The sequence below is a fragment of the Hesperophylax consimilis genome, chromosome 4 (assembly GCF_061612785.1).
Source record: "Hesperophylax consimilis isolate HC1 chromosome 4, BYU_Hcon_1.0, whole genome shotgun sequence".
Lineage (NCBI taxonomy): Eukaryota > Metazoa > Arthropoda > Insecta > Trichoptera > Limnephilidae > Hesperophylax > Hesperophylax consimilis.
Window position 1 is genome coordinate 13,073,466 of NC_142839.1, and position 13,448 is coordinate 13,086,913.

General features: G+C 32.8%; 1 protein-coding gene across 1 annotated transcript in view; it reads right to left on the minus strand.

Moving 5' to 3' along the window:
• The window catches only part of LOC149424218 (LIM domain transcription factor LMO4), a 362,556-nt gene extending 353,192 nt beyond the window's left edge, over positions 1-9,364 (minus strand). The window contains exon 1 of the mRNA XM_089631226.1: positions 8,978-9,364. The gene's annotated coding sequence lies outside the window, so the exon portion shown is untranslated. The remainder of the gene's footprint in view (positions 1-8,977) is intronic.
• Positions 9,365-13,448: the final 4,084 nt, after the last annotated feature.

Consider the following 13,448-nt stretch of genomic DNA (forward strand, 5'->3'; position numbering starts at 1 on the left):
AATAAACTCCCTCCAGAACTAGTCCATAACAAGTCCAACAGAATTCAGCTCTAAACTAAAAACTTACTTTTTTAAGCTGTCATACCCTTTAATTAAATATACCATTCCTAAGAGAAAGTCAGTTATTTTCAATTTTCCAATTATGACCCAAGTCCTGTATCTAAATTTCGCTAATAAACAATTATATAATGTTAATTAAGTGTTAATCTCAAGTGACCTACCAGGTAAGTATTGTACTGTATATTATCTCCATAAATAGTTAGTAATAACATGGATCACTGTAGAAATGTTTTATAAATTTTTACAGCGCCCAATTACATTTACAAGTCATACAATTATTATTATTAATAAAGAAAATAAAGTATACGGGTAGATAATAAACTATGTATTAAGAAAGTTGTGGAAAAGGGGTTAAAATCTATAAAATAACCTTAATTTGTAGTAAAATATTTAGTCACTAATTTAATTAGTTATTTATTTATAATTCTATTAAACACCACATTACGAAATCTTTTTTTACAGATTTCGCGAGGGGAAAAGATTCAATGCTGTGTGAGGATCTTTGAAGAGTTAAAATATTTAAGAGTCACGGAAGATTGATATTTGCCTGATGCAAAAATATAATATTACCTACGCTATAAAATTATATACCTACCTACTAAAGGTTATCTATTTATGGATATGACTTTCAGAAGAAAATGTTTCAAGGAATTGTAAGTGTGGGTATGAAAAGAAATTTAATGATAAAAAGTTATTTAATAAACAAGTTAAAACTTGTGACCATGTTTTTTGTTGTAATTTATTACAAAAATCAATCACGAAATAATTAATAATACAAATAATTTAACATGTTATAATATTGTACAAATATAGTAAAGTTGCCTGTGTTGATGGATACACATCACAATATCAACAGACTAAACAGTAGTGTGCGTTGCTTTACGATTAGAAAGGCTAAGTCGCAATTTCCGTTAAACAACCAACTCAATTAACCAAGTTTCACATAAGAAAATCAATTTACAATATTCCGAACTGTTGACGTATTAGTTAATTAACTGTGATCACAGCAATATTCCTAATTGGGAAACTTGTTACCATGAATTTTTGAGAAAGCAATTTCAAAGATACGAAACAAATTAATACTGAGATTAATGGAAATTGCTAACTATGTTTTTAGCAAGGTACCATTTATTTTGCGGAATAATCCGTGGATTAATAATAAATAGATTTAATTAATTATAAAAGGTTCACCATTACAGTCCAAAGGTTTTTTATTATTAATAAAATATTTAAAAAATAATATATTAAAATCTTCACAAGTAATTTTCATTATTTGGTTTCACCTCACCTCGGGCAACTTCTGACCGGTCTTCCGAAGATGTTCTCAATCTCATATATCATATACAAAATTTCGAATCTTAATTTGTACATCTGCTTTTAAATTTTTTACTTCGTCTTTATTTCAAACCAAATATTTAAAACTGGTCTTCTGAAAATGTAGCAGGATGAAACCGTTCCGATCCCAAATAGATATAATACCGGTCATAATAATGACCGGTCAGTGGTTGAGTGGGCATAGCGCTTGGGTCTCACCCGAGCGTCGCGTGTTCGATTCCTCGGCTGGCTAAGTCCTCCATCACAACACAAGCAACATTTTCGGCTTTCTGTGGTGGTAGTAGGAGATTTTCAAACATTGTTGGGTTATTCGTAACCTGGGAATGTTTTTCTTTCTTTTAAAAAAAAAAATAAAAAATTAGTACAACAAATTATTTTTAAATGAAAATAATTGCATAATACATTATAATTGCATATCGTTTTTATTTTATTTTATTTGGGAAAACTTACAGTTGTCTACACATTGTGACGAACATGGTTGTTTAACTAGTGAAGTTTCAGCTCATAATATTATTTTACAAAAACATAGAAAATGTAAATGATAAAATAGAAAAACAGACTCTTTGTAAATTTTTGTGTATTCAGCAAAACATTGGAATTTAAAGTTTTTAAATGAATTTTAAGTACCTATTTCACGGATATACAAATTAAACAACAGAGGTCCGAGAAGAGATCCTTGTGAAATTCCTGATGGTATATTATAAAAACGCGAGGAGAAACCTACCTTTATCTCTAACTGATTGAGAAATGATTTGATCCATTTTAGGAGGCCCGGATAATCTAAAACCATATGTTTTTATAAAAAATATGGTTTTAGATTATCCAGGTTAAAAATAATAGCCAATAACAGTAATACATAAATATAGTTTAATCAATATCGCATCCATATGAGACGTTAAACCTGATCAAATAGCCGAGCTGCTAACCAGTTTAATTTCTATTTTAGTTAGGCTAAATACAACCGTCGATTAATCGTTTTCAATATATCACGTCAACCCGCTGTTCCTATATCAACTGAAACCTCCATACAAGTGATTTTTATAAGACGAGTAAGAGATTCGTAGACATAAATAAGTAAGAAACTGAATTTCTACCTTTGAATATAAAGGAGATTAACCTGAATGAATGCCAAATTCAGGTAAAAATACCTCCTCTTGTTATTATGTTGTATATTATTATTGCATTGGTATTGTGCACAGTAAGGGAAGCAATTTAATTTCTAGAGGATTCAAGAAACTCACAATAATAAATTTGAAGTAGGTATTTAATCGGTTATCGATTAATTTTTAGTAGTTTCAAACTTTTTATTTTTATTTTCTACTATTTTGCTAAAGCATTGTGTTGAATATTTTAAAGTTAGCTTTATATACAGAGATTAAGTTATTAAAAAGAACATCTGTAAGCACCTGCATAATATTGTGTTCGATGTTTTGTTTGATAATAATATTCACTTGTAATAATTACACCCCTCCATTTTTCGTTATAATTTTTTTGTCTTTTCACAAACATTAAATTCTCATATTTGATAAAGGTTAAAATGTAAGTAGGTTTTATTTTTGTTACAGCGATAACACAGTTCCAAGACAAATTACAACACTGATGAAAAACTAGCCTCAAAAAACTAACCACGTTATTTTCATCATCTTTCATGATTTTATATCACATTTGAAAAGTATTCCGATTTGTCCGGTTATTTCTTTATTTAACATCAGTTATTTTGAATATTTAAAATTAAATTATAGAAGATTGAACCGATAAACACAATTTACTAACATTCATAGATAACGAATAGGTACGTAACCGCCACGCCATTTGAATGTTCACTGGTTGGCAGCAAATTACAGTAAAAAATCTATGCAATCAAAATAATTATTACAAAAATCTTAGCATTTATTTGAAAGCGTAGGGATGTGATTCGGTAGATTCCACTAAACACTACCCAGTACCTACCTAACATAATATCCCACAGTTAGTTAGGTGGGTAGGTACTAGGTAGATACCCAAGGGGAGCGAGTCGAGGCCCAGCCGTCCCGCTCAGGTATAGCGGGGCACAATGGTCCCCCTGGCCAGACTTGCCCGCTGGCTGCATTGCCAGACTTACCATTAATACTAATAAGGTAAATGTGGCAACCCCGCTCTGCCTTAATAACAATATAAAAAGCTGAGTTTCCGAGGATTGATAGGGTATGGAAGAGTGTTCAACAAATTGAAATAATTAAGGGGTGGTTCCGTCTTAATTGGATGCCGCCAGGACCGGATTATGGGGAAATTTTATTTAAGAGCACAATTATAAAATTAATTAATTAAATCAGAAACCTGCCCAAGTAATTTAGTATCTTTCGTTGAAGCAATATTTTGTAAACTTACTACGTACACATATTCCTAAAGACTCTTTGTTAACTAATAGTATCTTCGTATAAATAATTATCGTAAATTTTACGATAAATATGTACTTAGTTCATTAATAAAGCGTCATTTTTGTGAAATATCACCGCAAGCGTGTTTTAAAATCCTACAAAAGAATTAAAAAATATTTATATTTAAAATACATAATAAACACTCTGTATTTCTACTTATGTAGGTTCAGCGAGGTTTTTATTATCTCTAATATCTAATCTAAATACAGGATTTTCCAATAAGAGGTGTTATTTTGATATTCAATCGTAAAAGATCAATGGTTTCGTTGCTTGTGTGGCACGTAGCGCCGTCTTGTTGAAAGTAAACGTTGTCCAGATCAATACCATCCAATTCCGGCTATAAAAAATCATTAATCATCTCTCGATAGCGCAATCCATTCACCGTAACTGTTGCACCATAAACCGCACCAAACAGTCACACGTTGAGGATAGAGAGGCTTTTCAACAATAACTCTTATAGATGCGACAATTTTGCTTGTTGACGAAGCCACCGAGGTGGAAATGGGCCTCATCACTCAAGATGATTTGCATTTGATTCACTCAAGTGAATTTTAATAATTTAAATGCGTGGTTGAAGCGTGTATCGTTCCATTTTTATTAATGGCGTAGTTTTTACTTGTCAAATATCAAAAAATGACAGCTTCAAAAGTAACATCTACCGAAATAGCGGGCTATTCAAAATAACACCTCTTATTGGAAAACCCTGTAGTATAAAACAATGTCGTTATCCGCGTCTGTCTGTTCGTGCGATTCAAAGATATTAGAAGAACGAGATGTGCTATGAGCAGTTCGTACTGAGTGGAATTGTTTTGCCGAGTGTCGCCGGTTTTGTTCACCAATACTACTGCACACCTTCGCTTGCGCTAAGGTATCCGCACTAATACATAGAACAGATTTCTGTGCGTACACGTCCCGATACGGTTCAAAGTACCCTAATTAGGTAGTACTCCGGCTACGGTCCGGCGGCCAACATAGCATATCTCGTTCTTCTAATATCTTTGGTGCGATTAGTTCTTCTAAACTATGCAACGGATTTTGAAAAGGAATTCACTATCATTTAGAGAATTTCTTCCGGAAGGTTTACATATTTAATACATGCATATTGTATTTATAGAAAGTAGAGAAAAGTCAAACAATGCCATGTACACCTCAGCTAGCAATATTATACTCGTAAGTGCGTATTTTAAATTGACCTATTATTTACGCTTTGTTAGCAATAATCTATTAAAAACATGTCAATAGTATAATTGTTACTATGGAACCGACCTAGTATTATAATCCAGCCAATATATCATGCCTTAATGTACCTAATCCAGATAAAATAATCGATTAGTGGGTGATTGGATGAGTTTCCTTTAGCGGCGTCTGATAACTAGTGAGCATTTGTAATTAGTAGAATCGAACAACTTATCATTTAATAATCACTCCATAAATACGAATACTAATTAATAATCACAATTTAATTACGACTAACTATGAATTTATTAGAGATAGTAAGTTATCTATGTTAGATTTTAAGTAGGTGCACGATAACTTTATAAAATTACTAGTTACAAATGAACAAAATTCAACTTTCATGAAATGGCATTAGAATCTAATAAAAATACCTACAAACGTTTATCAGCCACATTTCAATGCAATTTTTGTTATTAGGAATAATTTTATTTTTACTTTAATAATATTAAAAGTTGAACGCAATAATTCTGTTGAAGCTTAGATTTTAATTACATATTTTCAGGATAATATTAGTACATGACAAACAAAGAGTGGGTGATTGAAAACGAACTAATTATTTAATTCACTCGACACTATCTACAGAATGTGATACATTTATTGTGACTAGCGAAGACCCGTGAAAAATCATTGACTATTATAATTTTATGAAGCTGATAATATTTAGGAAAACAATATTTGACTCAAGATCATTTGCCAAAAATTTTAAGAAAATAAATACACGTTTCAAACACAGAATTATTAATTAATAAAATAAAATAATATCGTTACGTACTTTATAGATTGTCTGAATTGTTCCCACAATCAGTTCTAATTTTGAAAATTACACTTATAATTAAGTTCTGAAGATCATTTGTAAAGTTCCGTCACGCGTAATAGTAATTACAGTGCAGAACATTATTATGTATATATATTTTAAATTGAATAATAGTAGTATTGAATATATTATAAAAGAAAAACCTTAAATAAAAATGGAGTTCTACAAATTAAACTTGATTACGATAAATGTATACATTTATTTATAGTTTTAAATAGGCACATAGTAACATAAATCCTAATACAATCCGAATATAAAAAAATAAATGTGTAAATTAATCCGTATTTTTGTAATTTTTATTTAAATTAATTAGTGTTTTTGTGATTCAGGTTTTAAATTTTTCAGGAAATCAAGTTGTATATTGATCACAGTAGTGTATGAAAAATAAGATATTGAAGTAAATCATTACATTAAAAGACAAAATATTTAACTTCTTCAACTTTTCCTTGACTTTCGCAGTATTTTTCTTCATTATAATGCTCATAGCTCTATTTTGTAGTATTTGTCACATGTTTCGTATATCCCTCGTCAGCAAATAATGGAATGCTCCTACAGTAATTAACGTATGGTAGAATGATTGGCTTGTATACATTTTTAATGGAAAGTGTGTACGAATCTATTTATTCTTCCCAATAGAGAAATTTGCTGTCATTTTTTTAAAATTTGCTTTGTATTTTGAGAAAAAGTCAGTTTGGAGTCCAGTATTACTCACAAAAAAATAATTTTAATATTTTGTACACGACTTATAACCGAATCTGTTCAGAATTTCTAGGTTGCTTGCACTGTTGAAAGATAATAGGGTAAATTTATGCACCTGGCCAATAGATTTCACGAAGTCGAAAGGAAGGGGTGTTTGTTCTTCATAGTGCAAGGCATTTGTTTGTATCGTCGTTTTAAAAAGAATGGTAGAAACACTCAGAATCGCCCTGGTGAAAGACCACGATTCAGAAATGAAACGTTGTATTGCCTTAATAATATTAAATATATGGGTGATTTACATAGCGCCATTTTTGTTGAAAATCACCTGAAGGGCGCTTATATAATATATAAAATACCTTCAAAAATACTAATTAATGTTATCTGTGGTGTGCGTTGGTCTTGCGTGTAACCTAGTTCAATTAACTCAAATTTGATTTGAATTTAAGTTTAATTTTCAAAATTGAAACTATTGGTTTGAAGGATACAGAAAAACGACAAAGCAGGTATCTACCCACAATATAATATTTGAACAGAACTTATTTTAATAAGTGTCATTTTGAAAATTGAAAATCATAATATCCCGTGATTTTTCAGAGCTCTGCGTGTTCCTGATAATATAATAAAATCATTTGTAGCAGCCATCAGCCATCATTAAAAATTATACTTAGATAGTGATTGGAGCGACACAGGGGCGAACCCAGGAAGAGGTGGATTGACTGCGCGGTAGAGGGTTGGAGTATTAGGGGAAGGACAAGTTGGTAGAGAACATTAATTTGTGGAAGAGGCTAAATCCCACCCTGGGAGTAGCGCCGTGTTGACAATGACGTCAGACTCTGTTATAATATTATAGTACCTACTTTCATATTTATTAAATTCTCAGATAAGTTATAAAGCAGGCACCGGAAATCTGAAAGCAAACTATAAATGTATTAAAATAATTCATTCAGTCACCGAAATGACGAATGTGCTTTCGTTGGCCATTCGTCTTTCGCCAAATAATCTACATAATACATATTTTTATTGTTTGTTCAATCACCGAGATTGGAATCTATTCTGAGCCCGGCCATTTACAAACTAGTTTTCAACTTTATACAGATGACATTAATTTGATTAAGTAAGAGACAGGGCTTTGGCATTCTGGCTTCCCGCTGTTAGCAGAATGATACCTATCCAATGGCGACGTGTACCAAGAATTATTCATTCATATGGAAATTTTACTAATGAACGGCTCATTCCGACATTTCAATTTTTTTAACAGATATTCCGGTTCGAACACAATAACGCTTTGTCAATGAATGTTTGGACGATTACATAATTTTCAATTAGGAATAAATGTTTGTATTTGAGTTATGCGGCTTACCCCTAATTAGGCAAGACAAGATGGCCTCTTGTTTCTGGGTAGGTACCCGTACGTATAAATAGAAGGATTTTAATTAGATAAGAATGTCGGATGATATTCTTGGATGGCTTTTAGTATCATCTACATCGTTGGTATATTGGGTTCCTAGAATTACAAATGAGAAACGTTTACGTTAGAGAATACTTAATTATTTGAGATCAGTAGTTTAATTTGTTGCAAAGTTAAAAACATCTATGATTTCTTGTGGTATAGTTTGTAAGTAGATAGGTACATACTCTCGACTTAATAATGGATGGCGATTCGCATAACCTGAAAAGTAATTCTCACCCATTAGCAAGTACCTACGAAAAGTTTAAAATGTTAGGTTATGTTTTCAAATTTGTTTTGGATAAGGAAGTATATAATGTATTATATATCATCATAATTGAGAATTTGAAGTAGTAAACGATAATTGTATATTATTGAATAAATAGATTAAAAATTTGCTTGGTATGTAGGTAGGTTGGTTTAGAAAACAATAAGCCATTACGGACTCGCAAAAAAGTTTGTTATTATCGGAATATTCTGGCAAGTGGTATGTGTAACCGGCGCCTTTACTAGCCCGTTCCTGGGCCAGGTAAACATATGGGCACCAGCAGCACTTCTCGGATGAACACTTTATGGATCAACATGTTTATTGCCGACAGATTTATTTATTTGCCAAATAAGTACAAGTAATAATAAAAACACAGATGAGAAATATATATTCAGAGATTTCCCGGAGCCGCGAGACCATAAAATGTTTTTTACTGTGTATAATTTAATCATTTTTATCGATATTGAATATCGTTAAATGAAAGTGCGGGCTATAACTGACCGGCCGGGGTATGGTGGGGCTATGGGGCTATGGGGCAATGGGGGTACGGGTGTAATGGGGTATAGCCGGCCAGGCAGTGATTGGGATTGGGGCCAGGTCGGTTACAGCCCCGCTGAGGCTTGTCACACGCTTCTAATGAAACAAGCGACCTTTACGACCAAGTGGGGATCTCCGGACGGTAAAAAGTTGGCAATATTTACCGATTGTCAAGGTGGAATATCCTTGCCGCCGGTGCTGCCTCTGGCCCATAAAACCTCCTCCGAGAAGGTCGGGGTGGGAGCACTCAACAAAACATAAACAAACCAACAAATAAAAAATTAAATAACACAAAATAAACTCAAAACGTCCTCGAATACACCGGGAGTGATGACTGTTGTAGAAAAAACACAAACAGTTACGAATCAATGTTGAAGTGCACTACTCTCGCGACACTATAGGTATATTCTTCCAACAAAATAAACACAAATTGAACAGAAAAATAACTTATTGCAAAGACACGTGTGCGATGCAGAATGCGTAACGATGACGCGGAGAAATCGCGAACGCGTAGCGAAAAGTAGCGGCAGCCGACAGACGTTTCCCGCGGAACGGACGGGACGCGACTGAGCAAGGTACGGAGCGGAGACGGTGCGCGGCGGGGAGAGCGGAGCGGAGCGAGAGCGGCGCGGCACCCCGTCAACACAGCCATGTGCGGCGGTGGGGGCGAACCGCGAGGGGGACGGGGGCTCCGTGGGGCACCTCCCCCCTCCTCTTGTGTTATGTAGATTATTTGATTAATTTTGTACCCTACGCTCTCCTATCTCTTAATTTATGGATGAGCTTTTATGTTTTGGCGCAGTCTGGTAATTTGGTGCGCAGAGGTGAGAGGGGGTATTAATGAAAAGTTCTCAGCGGACACATCGGCCGGGCGGCTATTGCGCCGGGAATTAATTAATCCTGGCCGTGGTGTGTGGGAGGGAGGTGGGGGGAGGGGTAGAAAGGGGAAGGACGAAAACTCCGATTGATTGTTAAAAAAATTGACAATGTAGGAGCCATCAGCCTAATATCACGGCTATTAACCGATCGACAGTCAATTACACCGAGTGCTAAACGCTAAACGTATCAGCTCGGGACAACTTTTAATTGGATGATTTTTGACGAATAATCTCATTTTTAATGTGATGGATTACCCTAATTGAATGTTAAATAAAAAAACTTTAATTGTCTGCAATCACCCGCTTGCAAGGGCTTCAGAACTTATTTCAAGATTTATTTTCAGAACGTGCTAATTGCCGAATTGGATGATAATTATAAGTTTTCTTCATCGTTGAATGTTTATTGCTTAAATCCCCCTACTTTCTTCGTGGTATTGTCAACCAACACTGAAGGTAAGGAATTTTTATTTGCAGCAATGTCAAATATTTAACTATGTTAAGTAACAAAATAACTACATTATAAGCTCCCGCATACCCAATTTTTACCGATTTATAACAAGTTTTTCGTTAACTCTTTAAGTTTTTAAGTTCCAAAAAAAAAATTTAAGCTAATATCTATACATTTGTTATGTCGAAACGTTAATTATACGAAATTCTCTCGATAGAAAAAAAATCATCAAGCAAGTTCCAAAAATTATTAAAAAATATTTTGTTCTATTATTAAATATGTTATAGGCATTATAATTCTCAGTGTATCATTAAATCCAACTAAAGCATTTGTCAGATTAAAAAGACAAATTAAAGAGATTTCTGCTCTATTTCAAACGAGTCGTGTTTTATTAAATATTTTCACCATTTAATTATTATCGTATTTTTAATATTAGCGCGCTCTCTCTAACATTCGTATTTGCATATCTCCTCCCAACTATTTCATGGCACACACTCTTTGCTTCATACATACAATACCACATATCAGGGTTGATACCCTAATTCCGTTACGGACTGTTAAACAACACGTGATAAGTGATACATTTAAACAATTCAAAATGATAATTGCGCCCTGTTGGCCTGTAGCCCCGTCTTGTCCCGGAGTTGCTCGGTTGCTTGGCAGTGGGATATTTGAGGGCAATCACAGGATATTGTCGAAGAATCAGCAATCAGCTCCCCCCTCCCGACTTACCGGCGTCCCCCCCTCTATGAACCCCCCCCCCCCGGCGGACAATGCAGGCAAATGACAAATGTAACCCGGCGGGCGGAACGCAAATGATGAACATTGAGTCGCGCCTAGGGCCGGTACCAGGGATTAGGCTATTTTTACTAAATATTATGTACGTGTATTGTTATTATCATGTTTAATTCAATTTTATTTTATTTTAGATTTTTAAATAAATCAAATACAAATGTTATAAAATTTTGAAAATATTTTAGTTTTTATTATTTTGTCAGCTGTTTCGGCGATTACAAACACTATCAAACTTTGGTTTTGCCAATCAAAGATGACTTATTTACATGATTTTACTTCCCATTTTCCTATTTTATTTTTATGATGTTTAAGACGTGTGGTCTCTAACATATTATAATGTTTTTTTTTTAAATATTTATTCATTTAAATACCCATTGTGATTTTACTAGTTTGTATAAATAACACAAGTACCTGCACAATAATCTTTCAATCATCATAACAATTGATACAGTTATGATTTTTGCAAATCTGCGTTTATATTTGAATATAGAATGTTCTTAAAGTTAAATATGTCGATGGAGCAAGTTTTATTCACCACACGATGCAATCTCTGAGAACAAGAAAAAGACATAAAATTAGTGCGAGAAGCAACTCCATTAAATGGAGCATTCTAGTGTGTTTTTATTTTATTTATCCGGTACACGATAATTAATCATACATACCTGGTCAGGGCTAGCCAAGGACGGGATGTTTCACAGAATTTGAACAATTGATCAAATTTCAAAGTTAGTTCTGTTATTATATCATTATAGGTCAGTTGTTTCACAAAGCTGAAATAAAAACAGAATTGAAAAATACCTTCACAGAACTTGAATATTAACTTTGAAATTTGATGAATTGTTCAAATTTTGTGAAACAACCCATCCTAAATGTTCGAATAAAAATATAACATCACAAATTATCCTCGCTCTGACTATGCAGGAAGCTTGTCATAATGGAGTAATGGCATTAACTCTATATAATTTATATTATCAATTGGAATATTAAATTTATAGTTTTTTGCCTTAAATTTATGATGTATTATTTAAATTTGAATATGAATGTATGTTATATAAAGGTGACTTATAATGAAAAGCGCTTCTAACTAGTGTTTTGTACAGCGTTTTGAGTATATTAATATTTATATATTCGATCTTAACAGAAAACCGACACATTTAAGTACATACTTTATTTGTAAATAAATCATTGTGGGTAGCGAATGTCATCTTATCAACGAAAACGACGACCAGATCTTTTATTAATTAAAGATTGATGTTGTTTATATTATACAATAGAGTGAGTATTGGACATATAATTCTCTCTTTCATTACATATTTACATATCACCCTTTAAAATCTGAATTAAAATCTTAATTTAAAAGGAATATTATTCCTTTTAAACGCTTATAACGTAGCCTTAAAAGGATCTATTAATTTTTTCGGTATAAACTCATTTATTTAGAAGGTTACATTTTGCGTATTTTTTTTATTGTTTTCCCGCTTTAATGATAAAATATTTGTCTTAATTGCTAATTAAACGGTATTCACGTCATAAAATACTACTGTTTTTTAAATATTCACGACACTCGCTTAGACTTTCACGATCCCAAGTCCAGCCCTGCGCGGACAATATCTCATTAGGGGTGAATGGGGTCAATCAGGTTCGCCCCTAGCCCCCTCCCTCCCTCCCCTCACAACAATCTACCCTGCCCTATCCCAACCAACCTACCAACCACTACAGCATTCTGCAATCGTTCTCATAGTGCTCATTTACAAAGTTATTACACTCCAATACTAATAACATTGTTCTCTCCGTGACAGAGTGAGTTTTGTTTCAAGGACCAATTATTTACACCGGCTTCAATTATATCTAAATTTATTTATTTCAAAGTTTAATCAATTCAATCAATTTAAGTTTTCTTCAGTTCCATTTTTCCATGAAAAGACTTACTAAAAACGTGGTGAAACTTTTATTCAATTGATAAACGACCGTGTATGTGGAAACCTTAATAAATGAAATTTTAGATAGAAACTGACATAAAATGGTTTATGGAAAGATACAAAAGATCTATACTTTGCTTATCCAGTCACAAGGGATTGTTTATAAACTTCAAAAAATAATAATTTTTCATCGAATTTTAGTGTTTTAAATGTTCTATATATCTCTTTTTTGTTATTTGTTTTTGGGGTGTTATGAGTTAGCGAAACACGGCATAACACCCCAAAAACAAATAACAAAAATACTTTTGGCCTTGAAAATCTTAAATTATATTTTTCTTGATTTTGAAGATGTCGCGAAGACAAATACCTACCATTTTAAAAACTAGATAATATTACCAATTAGATTTTTTTATTGAAAGAAGTTTAAAAAAAAGCTAGTAGAATTCAATTAGATTAAAACATAAAAAATCAAGATTAAAAAAAGTATAAAACAATTTTGAACTTGCTTTTAATTTTCTGGAAACAACATTAAAAAAAACTGAAATGTTTAACGCATTTCTTGCACATTTATACACGTTTATTTTTTCGATACATG